The sequence below is a fragment of the Cervus elaphus genome, chromosome 18 (genome assembly GCF_910594005.1).
Source record: "Cervus elaphus chromosome 18, mCerEla1.1, whole genome shotgun sequence".
In the NCBI taxonomy this organism is placed as follows: Eukaryota; Metazoa; Chordata; class Mammalia; order Artiodactyla; family Cervidae; genus Cervus; species Cervus elaphus.
The window spans coordinates 43,854,645-43,869,429 of record NC_057832.1 but is presented as its reverse complement, the minus strand read 5'-3'; positions in this window follow the sequence as shown (position 1 = coordinate 43,869,429).

Here is a 14,785-nt window from a genome sequence, read left to right as displayed (position 1 = left end):
CATCCTCTGTCATCCCCTTCTCTTCCTGCCTTCAATCTTTGCCAGCATCAGGGTCTTTTCCAATGAGTCAATTATTCGCATCAGGTGAGCAAAGTATTGGAGTTTCAGTTCTTCCAGTTCTTCAGGACTGATTTGCTTTAGGATTGAATGATTTGATCTCCTTGCAGTTCAAGGGACTCTCAGGAGTCTTCTTCAACACCACAGTTCAGAAGCATCAATTCTTCGGTGCTCAGCTTTCTTGATAATCCAACTCTCACATCCATACATGACTACTGGAAAAAAACATAACTTTGACTAGATGAACCTTTGTCAGTAAATAATGCCTCTGCTTTTTAATATGCTGTCTAGGTTGGTTATAGCTTTTCTTCCAAGGAGTAAGCATCTTTTAATTTCATGGCTGCAGTCACCATCTGCAGTGATTTTGAGCCCAGAAAAATAGTCTCTTCCATTATTTCCCTATCTCTTTGCTGTGAAGTGATGGGACCGGATGCCATGATCTTAGGTTTTTGAATGTTGAGTTTTAAGCCAGCTTTTTCACTCTCCTCTTTCACTTTCAAAAACAGGCTCTTTAGTTCTTTCTGCCATAAGGGTGGTGTCATCTGCATATCTGAGGTTATTGATATTTCTCCCCACAATCTTAATTCCAGCTGTGCTTCATCCAGCCTGGCATGACATATGATGTATTCTGCATATAAGTTAAATAAGCAGGGTGACAATATACAGCCTTGATGTACTCCTTTCCCAATTTGGAACCACTTCATTGTTCCATGTCTGGTTCTAACTGTTGCTTCCTGACCTACATACAGATTTCTCAGGAGGCAGGTAAGGTAGTCTGGTATTCCCATCTCTTGAAGAATTTTCCACAGTTTATTGTGATCCATGCAGTCAAAGACTTTGGTGTAGTCAATAAAGCAGAAGTAGATGTTTTTCTGGAACTCTTGATTTTTTGATGATCAAACAGATGTTGGCCATTTGATCCCTGGTTCCTCTGCCTTTTCTAAATCCAACTTGAGCATCTGGAAGTTCACAGTTCAAATATTGTTGATGCCTAGCTTGGAGAATTTTGAGCATTCCTTTGCTAGCTTGTGAGATGAGTGCAGTTGTGTGGTAGTTTGATTCTTTTGCATTGCCTTTCTTTGGGATTGGAATGAAAACTGACCTTTTTCAGGCCTGTGGCTACTGCTGAGTTTTCTGATTTTGCTGGCATATTGAGTGCAGCACTTTAATAGCATCATCTTTTAGGATCTGAAATAGTTCAACTGGAATTCCATTACCTCCACTAGCTTTGTTTGTAGTGATGCTTCCTAAGGTCCACCTGATTTTGCATTTCAGGATGTCTGGCTCTAAGGTGAGTGATCACACCATCACGGTTTTCTGGGTCATGAAGGTCTTGTTTTGTATAGTTCTTCTGTGTATTCTTGCCACCTCTTCTTAATATCTTCTGCTTATGTTAGGTCCATACCATTTCTGTCCTTTATTGTGCCCATCTTTGCATGAAATATTCCCTTGGTATCTCTGGTTTCTTGAAGATATCTCTAGTCTTTCCCACTCTATCATTTCCCATTCAATTCTCTTCCTTAATAGAGAAAAAATAATGACTTTAAATTAATTTGATATTTAACTAGTCTCTGAGTGGAAGTTGTATTTAAAATCTAAACATAAACCATTGAAAATTTCAGCATCTATTTATATCCAATTTTTAATAAAGAAGTAGTATGTGGAAAGGATCATTCCAAAGTAGTTCAGAAATGCTGTGAGCTATTTGAGACATGGGAGAAGAGGAGTCAGAGAGGATAAGGCAGATTATAGCTGCTTACTGCTGTGTAAAGATTTCCCTAGTTCTGGATGAGGAAAAGATGAGTGAAATTTAAACCAGAGAAACACAGCATATAGTCTTTATTATGGTATACACCATTACTTTAATGACCTTAACTGTATAATATCCTACATAATTTTCTTGGTTTTTAATTGTAATTTTTATACCAAATTCCAGTAACTATGTAAAGCAGTTCAGATATTTTTGTAGCTTGATCTCTGGAACAATTGGACCACAACCCAATGTGGAAATCCCAAATTTTATTGTGGGAATTAGGAAGATGAGAGAAGCAGCATCCTTTGCTGTGGGTTTGGCTCAGTTGATGTGTGCTCTGCGCTGAATAAGAGTTGAGAAAGCACTAGCCTGGGAGTCAGGCAACCTGTCTTCCCCTCTTAGTGCTGCTTGCAAGCACATCTCAATGATGTAGACCGGGGTACAGAGACGAGGTGGATACGTTTTCTTCTATTATTAAAGTCACCGATATTTTCTCCTGCTTTAACAGGTAGATTTAGGCAAATTATATACTTCCAGGCACCAGTTTCCTCGTTTATAAAGTAAGTATAATAGTGGTACCTAATTAACAGAGTTGAGGAAAGATTAATTAAATTAGTACATGTAAAGAGTTGTGAATGGTTCTTGGCACATAATATACACATAAGAACCATTGTAGGGCAGAAAAATAGGGTCATCAAGAGTACAGGTCTACTGGAACTTGACTGTGTGGGTTCAAATTCAAGATCTCCCACCTGCTAATGGTGTGACCTGGCTTCTCAGAGCTTCAGTTTTCTTACATGAAAAAGGAGACAGAAATAATATTTTCTTCATCAAGGCATTTTAGGGGATTGATTGAGAATGTATACATAAAACAGTAGGACAGCTTTCAAAAATGTAGCTATTTTGTTTAATTATTATGAAATAATTATATTTCATGTTAACTTATGAGGAAAATCATTAAAAAGGAGAATTGGGGTTTTTCACTTATTCAAAAGAGAGAAACTAAAGTCTTCAGACAGTTTAAAGTATAAACAAAAGCATCTACATGGCATATTATTATTACTATGTCATGGTATTATGATGTTACACATTGTCTAAAAGTAAAACCTCCTTTAGGCTTCCCTGGTGGTTTCAGATGGTAAAGCATCTGCCTGCAATACAGGAGACCTGGGTTGGATCCCTGAGTTGGGAAGATCCCCTGGAGAAGGGAATGGCAACCCACTTCAGTATTCTTGCCTTGAGAATTCCATGGACAGAGGAGCCTAGAGGGCTACAGTGCATGGGGTCACAAAGAGTTGGACACAACTGAGTGACCAACACACAAAACCTCCTTCTAGAAAGAAGATACAATAATATGCTTTAGAAAACATATCTTGATTTATGAAGGAAAGAGTATTCTGCTTGCCATGTTAAGCATACAAAATATGTAAAAAATAAGTAAAAAATTTCCCATTCTGAGAAATTTTCTTTTGTATTGTTTACAACTCTGACATTACATATATTGTGAAATTGAAATACTTTACTTCTCTAAAGGAAGGTGGTTACAAGCATGATTTCTATAGTTCTAGACACTGTGAACAAAAACTGACTAACCATTTGTTAGTCATTATGTAGAATGAAATATGAGGCTTCCCAGGTGGTGGTAGTGGTAAAGAACCTACATGCCAATGCAAGAGGCAAGAGATGTGGGTTTGATCCCTGGGTCAGGAGGATCCCCTGGAGGAGGGCATGGCAACCCACTTCAGCATTCTTGCTGGAGAATCCCATGGACAGAGGAGCCTGACAAGCTACAGGGCATAGGGTTTCACAGAGAGGGACACAGCTGCATGCACTGAGTGAAATAGATTTTACCAAGTGTGTCCACAAGATACAAAGTTGAAGAAAGAATCATGTAAATTCTATCCTGTATCCACTTTCTCCACCTCCTTCTGTGATCTGAAGGCAATGAATTAATTTTGGGCTTCTGGGCATTCTCCCCTAACTTCTCAGTATATTTTCCTCTTTCCCTTTCCTGCTGTCCCCACTGCACACTCAGCAACAGCCACTTACCATTAGAATCCTTAATCCCATTTAGTTCCTAATGGTTACTTGGTAGCTTTATGCATATTTTATATATTTGGTTGGGCCTTTCCAATGCACTTTATATCTTAAAGAGGAAATATGTTCCACTGCTAAACTATAATAATGGTGTCAAATAACATTTTCCAATGGAGGAAGGGTGTATTCATGGAAACTTTTTTGGAAGGTTTTTTTTTTCCAAAGTTTGAAAATGTAAATCTCTTAACAGTATATGCATGATAAATATCTAACAAGACTATAAATAATAACAAATAATAATGTGTCCTATTTCCAGTAGTTTTCCTCACAATGCCTTGTGTCTCTTGCCCATCTGTCCTCCATTTTATGATGCTGATCCAGATGGTTCTCTAATACATGGGAGTGCAGAAATTTATAGATGGAGGAGAGTATAAGGTAGTCCTGTTACATTAATCAGATTTTATGTTGGTTTCAAAATGAGAAGAGTATTTTGAAAAGCCATGAAGAATCTCTCCCTATAAAAAGACCAAATGGCTATTGAAAACCGCTTAACCAGCTTTAAGCCCATTTTTCTGTGAGTGATTTCGATTTGAGGAAAGTTTCTCCTAATGCAGTGTGTCTGTGATAAAGCAATGGGTTTACTGACAGAAGGAAATTGGGATGCAGGGTCTTGACAACTGATCCTCACTATCATATATAGTATTCAGCCTATTTATATTGTGAGGTACATTATACCTCCTGGCTTTTTCCGTACTTTTTTGACTTCTACAAAGTGCAAAATGGCCCTAATTGGCTTTTCAAAGCAATAGTTAATTGAACATTTGAAATTCATGTTAGCACACAAAAGTATATTCATTTGGCCCTATGTTTTGCTTGTAGTTTTAAACACACATGACTGACTCGATGGACATGAGTCTGAGCAATCTCCAGGAGCTGGTGATGGACAGGGAGGCCTGACATGCTGTAGTCCATGGGGTCGCAAAGAGAAGGACACGACTAAGCTGAACTGAACTGAATACGTTAATGATGATGCCTTGTTGCAAATTACATACTAATCTCTTATTAGGAAATGCATGTAGAGTACATCATTTGACAAATGCACTCAATTTGCTTTGGGAGAAGATATTTTTGCATGAGAAAGTTGCCCCAACACCTGAATTTTAATGCTGTTTGCAAAATTATATTACTTTGTGCAAACCATAAACTTTTATTGAGCCACTATTTTCTTCTGTGGTCAGTACTCTGAATTTAATATATTTAATCATAACTAATATTAAATTATGTATCTTGAATGATTTATACCTAATCAAAATGATCTCAGGAACTATTGTTTGATAATCAATTTTAATAATTTATTTCCTCTATTTAGTAGTACTTTGATGTCACTGAAGTCATTACTATTTTATATGTAGGAAAAAGTAACCCTAGCATGGAAAATTCTTTAATCATTCTTCAGTTCATTTCAGTTCAGTTCAGTCACTCAGTTGTGTCTGACTCTTTGCAACCCCATGAATCACAGCATGCCAGGCCTCCCTGTCCATCACCAACTTCCAGAGTTTACTCAAACTCATGTCGATCAAGTCGGTGATGCCATCCAGCCATCTCATTCTCTTTGTCCCCTTCTTCTCCTGCCCCCAATCCCTCCCAGCATCACGGTCTTTTCCAACGACTCAACTCTTCACATGAGGTGGCCAAAGTACTGGAGTTTCAACTTCAGCATCAGTCCTTCCAATGAACACCCAGGACTGATCTCCTTTAGGATGGACTGGTTGGATCTCCTTGCAGTCCAAGGGACTCTCAAGAGTCTTCTCCAACACCGTAGTTCAAAAGCATCAATTTTTTGGCACTCAGCTTTCTTCACAGTCCAACTGTCACATCCATACTGGAAAAACAATAGCCTTGACTAGACGGACCTTTGTTGGCAAAGTAATGTCTCTGCTTTTTAATATGCTATCTAGGTTGGTCATTCTTAAAGAGTCATAAATATTTTGTACCTATAACCTAATATGATTTTTTTTTAAATAAAAAATTCATAACCCTAGATTTTGGAAACCGAAGCACCTATTATAAGCATGAGACTTGTGTAAAAGTTACTAACATGTACATCCCTAAAAAGATGTCATTATACCTCAGAATATATCTATGTTTTTCCATGCTAAAAAATAAATAGCATTTAGTACTGGCACAAAGACAGAAATATAGACCAATGGAACAGAATAGAAAGCCCAGAGATAAATCCACGAACCTATGGACACCTTATCTTTGACAAAGGAGGCAAGGATATACAATGGAAAAAAGACAACCTCTTTAACAAGTGGTGCTGGGAAAACTGGTCAACCACTTGCAAAAGAATGAAACTAGAACACTTTCTAACACCATACACAAAAATAAACTCAAAATGGATTAAAGATCTAAATGTAAGACCAGAAACTATAAAACTCCTAGAGGAGAACATAGGCAAAACACTCTCCGACATAAATCACAGCAAGATCCTCTATGACCCACCTCCCAGAATATTGGAAATAAAAGCAAAACTAAACAAATGGGACCTAATGAAACTTAAAAGCTTTTGCACTACAAAAGAAACTATAAGTAAGGTGAAAAGACAGCCCTCAGACTGGGAGAAAATAATAGCAAATGAAGAAACAGACAAAGGATTAATCTCAAAAATATACAAGCAACTCCTGCAGCTCAATTCCAGAAAAATAAATGACCCAATCAAAAAATGGGCCAGAGAACTAAACAGACATTTCTCCAAAGAAGACATACAGATGGCTAACAAACACATGAAAAGGTGCTCAACATCACTCATTATTAGAGAAATGCAAATCAAAACCACAATGAGGTACCATTACACACCAGTCAGGATGGCTGCTATCCAAAAGTCTACAAGCAATAAATGCTGGAGAGGCTGTGGAGAAAAGGGAACCCTCTTACACTGTTGGTGGGAATGCAAACTAGTACAGCCACTATGGAAAACAGTGTGGAGATTTCTTAAAAAACTGGAAATAGAACTGCCATATGACCCAGCAATCCCACTTCTGGGCATACACACTGAGGAAACCAGATCTGAAAGAGACACATGCACCCCAATGTTCATCGCAGCACTGTTTATAATAGCCAGGACATGGAAGCAACCTAGATGCCCATCAGCAGATGAATGGATAAGGAAGCTGTGGTACATATACACCATGGAATTTTACTCAGCCGTCAAAAAGAATTCATTTGAACCAGTCCTAATGAGATGGATGAAACTGGAGCCCCTTATACAGAGTGAAGTAAGCCAGGAAGATAGAACATTACAGCATACTAACACATATATATGGAATTTAGAAAGATGGTAACGATAACCCTATATGCAAAACAGAAAAAGAGACAAAGAAATACAGAACAGACTTTTGAACTCTGTGGGAGAAGGTGAGGGTGGGATGTTTCAAAAGAACAGCATGTATACTATCTATGGTGAAACAGATCACCAGCCCAGGTGGGATGCATGAGACAAGTGCTCCGGCCTGGTGCACTGGGAAGACCCAGAGGAATCGGGTGGAGAGGGAGATGGGAGGGGGGATCGGGATGGGGAATAAGTGTAAATCTATGGCTGATTCATATCAATGTATGACAAAACCCACTGAAATGTTGTGAAGCAATTAGCCTCCAACTAATAAAAAAATTTAAAAAAATAAATAAATAAATAAATAGCATTTAGACTTCTTGTCAATTAGCTGATGTATTTTCCCCAAAAACTTCAAGTGAAATTGAAAGAAATGTATACTTTAGTTATTTTATAAGAAAACATGTACTTTTTCTTGCATTTATAATCCATATTATCTTTTGCAGCAGTTAGTGCTGAATAGTGCAGATTTTCAAAATATATTTAATTCTTACTTCCAAAATTTAGCCAGTATTAAAATCAGAGTTTAAACTCTTCATCTTTTAACTTGCATGAGCTCCTTTCAGAACCCTGGCAGAAACCCTAGCAATGTATTCTGTTGGTCTTACATTTTAACTGAAATTTACCAGAATAAGTAATTTCAGTTTAAGTCAGTTGAGATTATCATCTCTTTACTTGAACTTAGGTGTCATATGGCTTCAAAGTATCCCTGGGCATTTTTATGGAGTCTGTCTAAGGGGAAGCTTGGAAGCTTGGGACACATTTTGTCTGGGTTTTAGTAGGTTATCTGGTTGGCAATCACTTTGTGATTTGGCAATGACTTCTGCGCATAGTTAATGTATTGCTCACTATCCCCTTGTAGAAGAGATTTTCAGAAGTTCTTTGCCAATTTGTAACATTGTAACAATAAAGTATGAAGACAAAGGTTGTGTTGCAGTATGAACTTTCTGTCCCATGGCACCCTGATCTTGATGGGTATGGGAAATGAGGAAAGTATGATGTAACAAATATATCAAGCCAGTTAATGATTTATATATATATATATATATGTATATATATGTATATATATAGTTTTTTTTCTTTTTTATTGACTGACACTCAGGTTAAAACAATGTCCTTTCCTTTGGGCATATATTTAACTGTGCCTTCAAATCTTAGAACTAAATAAAAATAACAAATTTTTCTATCAGCCATGCTAAAAGACAATTTCAACTATTTCTTTACAGAAAACTGTTACAAAAACATTATCATATGAAAAGTTAGAATTTTAAGCCAAACCTATCTGGCAAAATATATCATAAAACCATGTCAGTTAAGATAGCTAAGTTAAAAAGAAATTTACACTATTTTTCTGGATTTTCTAATGTGAGTGGTATATGTCAGCCTTTGATAATTTAATTGTTGTATTAAATTATCAAAGGCTGGCATATATATATTTAAAATCCTCTAAGTTGTATAAGCCACAGACCTCATAAAGCTATAAACTTAGTAATTAATTGATATCACTCTTAGTTACTTTATGACTGAAAACATATATCAATACACATATTTTACATATAAAAAGTAAAAGTTATATCTGTGATGTCACTAATAACTTATACCTGAAGAAAGCTTAGTCAATGAAACCTCACAACAATCACACAAGACAAAATCTAATTCTCATAATAAGGACTATTTCCCAGGTTCAGTTTCACAAGATTCTATAATGATATCATTTCTATTAAATTAGTGAGGATATTGATAACACAGAAAGAATCCATATTCTTCACCATTGTACATACACCTCTCAAAGTACCTTCTTTCATCAAGTGCAGATCCTCAGTTTTTAGACATAGTGAGAAGGATTTAACTGGCTTAGTATGTATTTTTTTGTTTTTCTCCAAGGTTTAGTAAGGGGATCACATAAAGCAATTCAGAAACATCTAAGGGGCTTGGGCTGAGGTCTTCTCACCATGTGGGACTAGAGGCAGGATTTTTACCCATATTTATATTTTGAAAATTTGCCGAAATGCTGCTGCTAGACGTTTAAGTGACAGTGGCTCAGACAGTAAAGGATCCACCTGCAATGCAGGAAACACAGATTTGATCCCTGGGTGAGGAAGATCCCCTGGAGAAGGAAATGGCAACACACTCCAGTATTCTTGCCTGGAGAATATCCCATGGACAGAAGAGCTTGGCAGACTACAGTCCATGAGGTCACAAAGGGTCGGACGCAACTGAGTGGCGAAGCACATGCACACGCAGAGTAATAATATGATCACAGGAACTGACTATGGAAATGGAAGAGAATGAAAGAGTCTTCTTACACTGCATCAGCCTTTTCTTTTCTGCCAGTCCCTCCCTTTGGTGCCCTACAAACTGACGTGTTCATAATAATTAGAAAGAGATGAACTTATACCTATCATTCTAGAGAAGATATTAATACCACTTTAAACATTCTTGACTAGATAGCAAGTACATAATTCAGATAGTACCTGCTCAGCCTTTGAAACATAGATCAGGGTTTAAGATTTATAACTTTAAAACAAGCAACACCATGTTGCATAGTATTTAGGTATATGTGTTTATTTTGAAAGAATTAAGAACTTGGAAATAATCATGAAGTTCAGAGTGATAGTTATTTCTGTGACGGCTAGTGGGGAAGGATAGAAGAAAGAAAGAGAGAGAAGTAGATAGATATGAACCAGCAATAATACATATGCCAGTTTGCTTTAGTTTTAGGTTAAATTATAGGTTCCTGATTGTTCATTATATCAGTACAAGCAAGTGAAATTGAAAGTTAAATTAAAACAAAACCAAAGACAATGTTTTCTTTCTTTTTTTATTGAGATATAGTTGATTTACAGTGTTGTGCTAGTTTCAGGTATATAGCACTGAAGACAGTATTAGATAGGCATAGGCATTACACATGTGATATAAGATTATTCTAAAGAGAACGATGCATAGATCCATGATGACAGTGACTTATGAACCCAGGGCTATTTTGGATAATTGACACGCCTCTGATTTCGGCCAATCCCTGCCCCAGTATGGGTGAATATTCTCACTTGGTATTTACATTGATGGCTTCCCTAATAGCTCAGAAGGTAAAGAATCTGCCTACAATTCAGGAGACTAGGGTCTGGTTCCTGAGTTGGGAGATTTATTTCTAAGTTGTTCTTTAATAGCCTTATTGAGATATCATTGACATACAAAAATTGTACATATTTAAGTTATATAACGATGCTATTTTTAAATTGAAGCATAGTTGATTTACAATGTCGTGCCAGTTCCAAGTGTACAGTATAGTGATTCAGTTATATAAATAGATGTTAATATGTATTTATGTATTCTTTTTCAAGTCCTTTTCCCTTATAAGTTATTATAACATATTGAGTATAGTTCTCTGGGCTAGATGGTAAGTCCTTGTTGATTATCTATTTTATATATAGTAGTGTGTATATGTTAATCCCAAATTTAATTTATACCCCGCCCCATACCTTTCCTTTTTGGTAACTATATTTTCTCTGTCTGTGGTTCTGTTTCTGGTTTATAAATAAGTTCATTTGTATCTCTTTTTTCCTTAAGATTCCACACATAAGCAATATAATATGATCCCCCTATGTTCTTAGTGCTAATCCAGCCCTTAGATTCTTTACTTGATTAACCCACAGTTTAGGACAGCTCCTTGAAAGAAAACATTTGTTTCTGTCTGCATCCTTATGCCTCAGACAGTACATGAAAGAAAATAAGCAGGCAGTCCCTATTTAATCAATGAGTGAATGCTGGCTATTGTGTTTGTTAGTAATATCATTTATTATTTAGTAACTCAAGTCTCTCTCAGGGTATATAATCACTGTAACATATTTACCATGGAGTAACATGTAGAGCTTGTAATAAATGTGATCTGCTCTTTCAGTCTGAAATTTTTTTTTAAATTTCCACTATGCTATTAAAATTACATAGAACTTAATAAACTCTTCAGTTATTTTTAGATCAAAGAGACATAGTTTAGTACAGAAATGACTACTGCAGAAATTAATAGCCACATGGTTAGGTAGGCCAATATGAAGAAAACCAGTTCATTGAATTTCCAAATCCTGTTACTCTCCTCTCTTTTCCATTTTCCAGTTCTTTTGCTTTGAACAATACCTTTCTATTGTTAGTAACTTTGGTAATACAAATCCTGGGTCTGTGTCAAAAACTTTGTGAGGACAGGGTAAAACTCTGTAACCCCATGAAAACAGTGTTTAGACTATTGGTTTTGAATACTCTCATTAAAATTCTATGTTAAGGTTATCAGATGAATGAGTATGTTGGTATTAAGTTTATGATTATAAGGCTTTCTTTTTACTGAAAGTTTTTGACTTCTGATCAACTTGGATATGCTTCAGTAATTTTCTCTTGTATGACTGAGTATCAACTTTCTCTTGCGCATTTAATTAAAACTTTGGCATTCTGCTTTAAAATTCAACTTCCCTTCTGTAATCAGAAAGATGGTAATTATTGGAAAGTCTATCAAGGCTATGCTTAGGCACATATGGAGGCCACAATGTTCTTTAATCATCATTTATTAATACCCTGAGTCCAAATATTATCAAGTAAGCATATGTGTGCATATAAATCAACATCTCAGTCAAAACCTTTGAAATTTTGCAAGACTCCATATTACATAGAGGGTATGCCATAGGCAAAATATGTTTTCCATTTCTTCCCAATCCTTGACTTTCTTCTGCATATTCAGAGTCTTTCAGAACTCTTTCCACTTGTTCCTTGATCCAGTGCCTTAGGGGCCCACTGTTGTTGGCTAATCATACTTTTCCTTTTGTGTTAATGTTTTATAGGTGGTAACTCTCAAAATTTTGCACCCTTTCAGCTAATGAATTTCAAAAGTTTTTTTTTTTTCTCCTGTAAGTCAAAGGAAAAATTAATGTACTTTCAAGCATTCTGAGCATGCCACCTTAGAAAATAATTCTCTGGTCAAAAGGTCCTTGGTATTTAAGATAATTAAGACAATTCTGTATGGTTATATGATGAGGAAGGAGAAAGAGGATAATAGGGGCTATTCTGAGAGTGAATTTCTCTTTGTCAAAATATATGTTTCAGTGTGATGTACAAAAGGTTATGATAATAGATCCCAGCTCTCATGGTCCTTAACTCAGGTCTGTGTGGTAGGCAAAGTACAGGAAGTGTTAAAATACAGACCAGCCTATATTCCCCACTGAATTAAGTTGGTTTTAGAGATACAGAAACAAAAAAGGAAAAGTCAGAGGTTAAATATACAAATGCTGAGACTTTCAGACTGTAAAAGTGAAAGCAATTGTGGAAAGACTGCCATGTGAATCATTTAACAGAAGGAAGCATTGGGCAGTACTCTTAGGGGAGTTATACTTCATGTGCAGAAGCACTGGGGGAGAAAATGGACCAGCGGGCACTTTGCAGTTTTAGGTTCTGTAATACCACGGTTCACTGCTAGCTTCTTTTAGAAATAAAAATGGTTTATTTCAGGGCTCACAGAGCTTTATCCTAGAGTTGAGTTTCATGCTTCTCAATGTTTTCAGACAGTGACTGTCTGGTACATAATACACTTAAGTGAAATAACAGAATGAATATAGTTTTGTGACCTCATTAAGTCAGGAGGTCAATCAAAATTTCTTTTCCCTTAGGTTATTTGATATCTGTATAATCAAGCACACCATTGTCTATCATTTGAATTTCTAGATATGCTTTTATGGAGTTGCGATTAATTCCTTAAATTTATTTTAGAAAGACGTTATCATTAGAGATGTACTGGAATGGAGTAGAAACAAAGTAGTATTATTCTTCCTCATCACATCATATGTCAGAAGACAGTTTAACAAACTACTACTCTCTAAAGAAGGTCTACCATCCACTCAGCTCATATATGGACTTTATTTATTATTTAAAACCTCACATTTAGCACTTTGCAGTATAATTCACTCATATTTCATTAAGCCTTGACATGAGGGTCCTAATTTACTAGATGAGATCATTGTATCACATGTAAAGCCTGCACATCTGATAAAGAGATGCTTAGGCATTTGCAGTTAAAATATTAATAGGAAGGCAGAAAAAGAAAATGAGTGAAAGATGGGGTTGCGATATGTATACACACACAAAGGACACAGAGCTATTTCTGTCTACCAGAGAATGAGAAACATGGTATAATCACAGTGTGAATATAAATCTAAGAATAGGAATATATTACACACTATTATGTGTAATGTCCGTACCTGGAAATTTGTTTCTTTCTTTAGTTTCAGTAATATTTTAGCCTCATAATTTCATCAAATATACTTTTGAACACTTTTTCTCTTTCTTCTCCTTCTGGGATCTCTATCATATAAATATTGATATGCCTTATATTATCTCATTAAACTATCCTCATTAAAAAAAAATATTTCTTTTTGCTGTTCAATTGGGTGATTTCCATTATTCTGTCTTCCAGATCACATATGTGTTCTGTATTATTTAGTCTGATGTTAAGCCCTTCTAGTTTGTTTTTCATTTCAGTTATTGCATTCTGCTCTGAATGGTTCTTTTTTTAAAAAATATTTTCTGATCCTTGTTGGGTTTCCCAAGTGGCTCATAGGTGAAGAATCCACCTGCAATGCAGTAGACACAGGTTCAACCCTTGGGTCAAGAAAATGGCTTGGAGTAGGAAATGGCACTCCACTCCAGTATTCTTGTCGGGAAATTCCATGGGCAAAGGAGCCTGGCGGGCTCACAAAGGCCACACAGGGCCTCGAGTCAGACATGACTCACTGAACACAATTAACACAATTCCTTGTTAAAATTCAGTTTATCTAACTTATCTCCAGTTCGATTAGCATTCTTATTCTTAAAGCTTTCAATCTTTTAACTGGTAAACTATCTATCTCTGTTTCATTTGGGATTTTTCATGGTGTTTTTCTCCTCTTTGATTTGAAACACATTCCTCTGTCTTCTCATTCTGTTTATCTTTCTCTGTCGGTCTGGTAGGTGAAAAGTTCTGTGTTCCAGTCTTGAAGGGGTGTCTTTGCAGGAATGTCCCTATGCAGTCTGCATGTGTCCAGTGGGTTTGGTGGGAGAGTTGTATCTGCTGTGAGCATGGATCTTCCCTTAGGTGTCCCTTAGGTCCGGGCAAATGGTTCGGAGCCCAAGGCTGTTTTCAGTCTGCCGCCTCTGCAGAACGCTGATAATACTGTCTTCACTCGGGTCAGAGGCAGAGTCAGGTCTGAGCTCTTCTCTCTGTGTCTGCACTCTCCTTGGCAAAGCTCCTCCCCCTGGTGGAGAGATGCATCAGAACAAGAATGGCTGGAGCAGAGGACATGCAGTCTGGGGTGTACTCTGGTGTGCTGGTGGAAACTGGCCCGAGCCCCAGGCAGTCTCAATCTGCTGCCCTCACCATGTTCCCAGTTATTAGCAAGTGAGCTGTTCATGAGCGGAGCTTAAGTTTCTTACAGCCCACCTGTTAGTCCCACTGGTTTTCAAACCTGCAGAGGGGACTCATCTCATGTCAAACTTCAGAGCTGGGGTGCCCATTATATGACTCAAACCCCTCATTC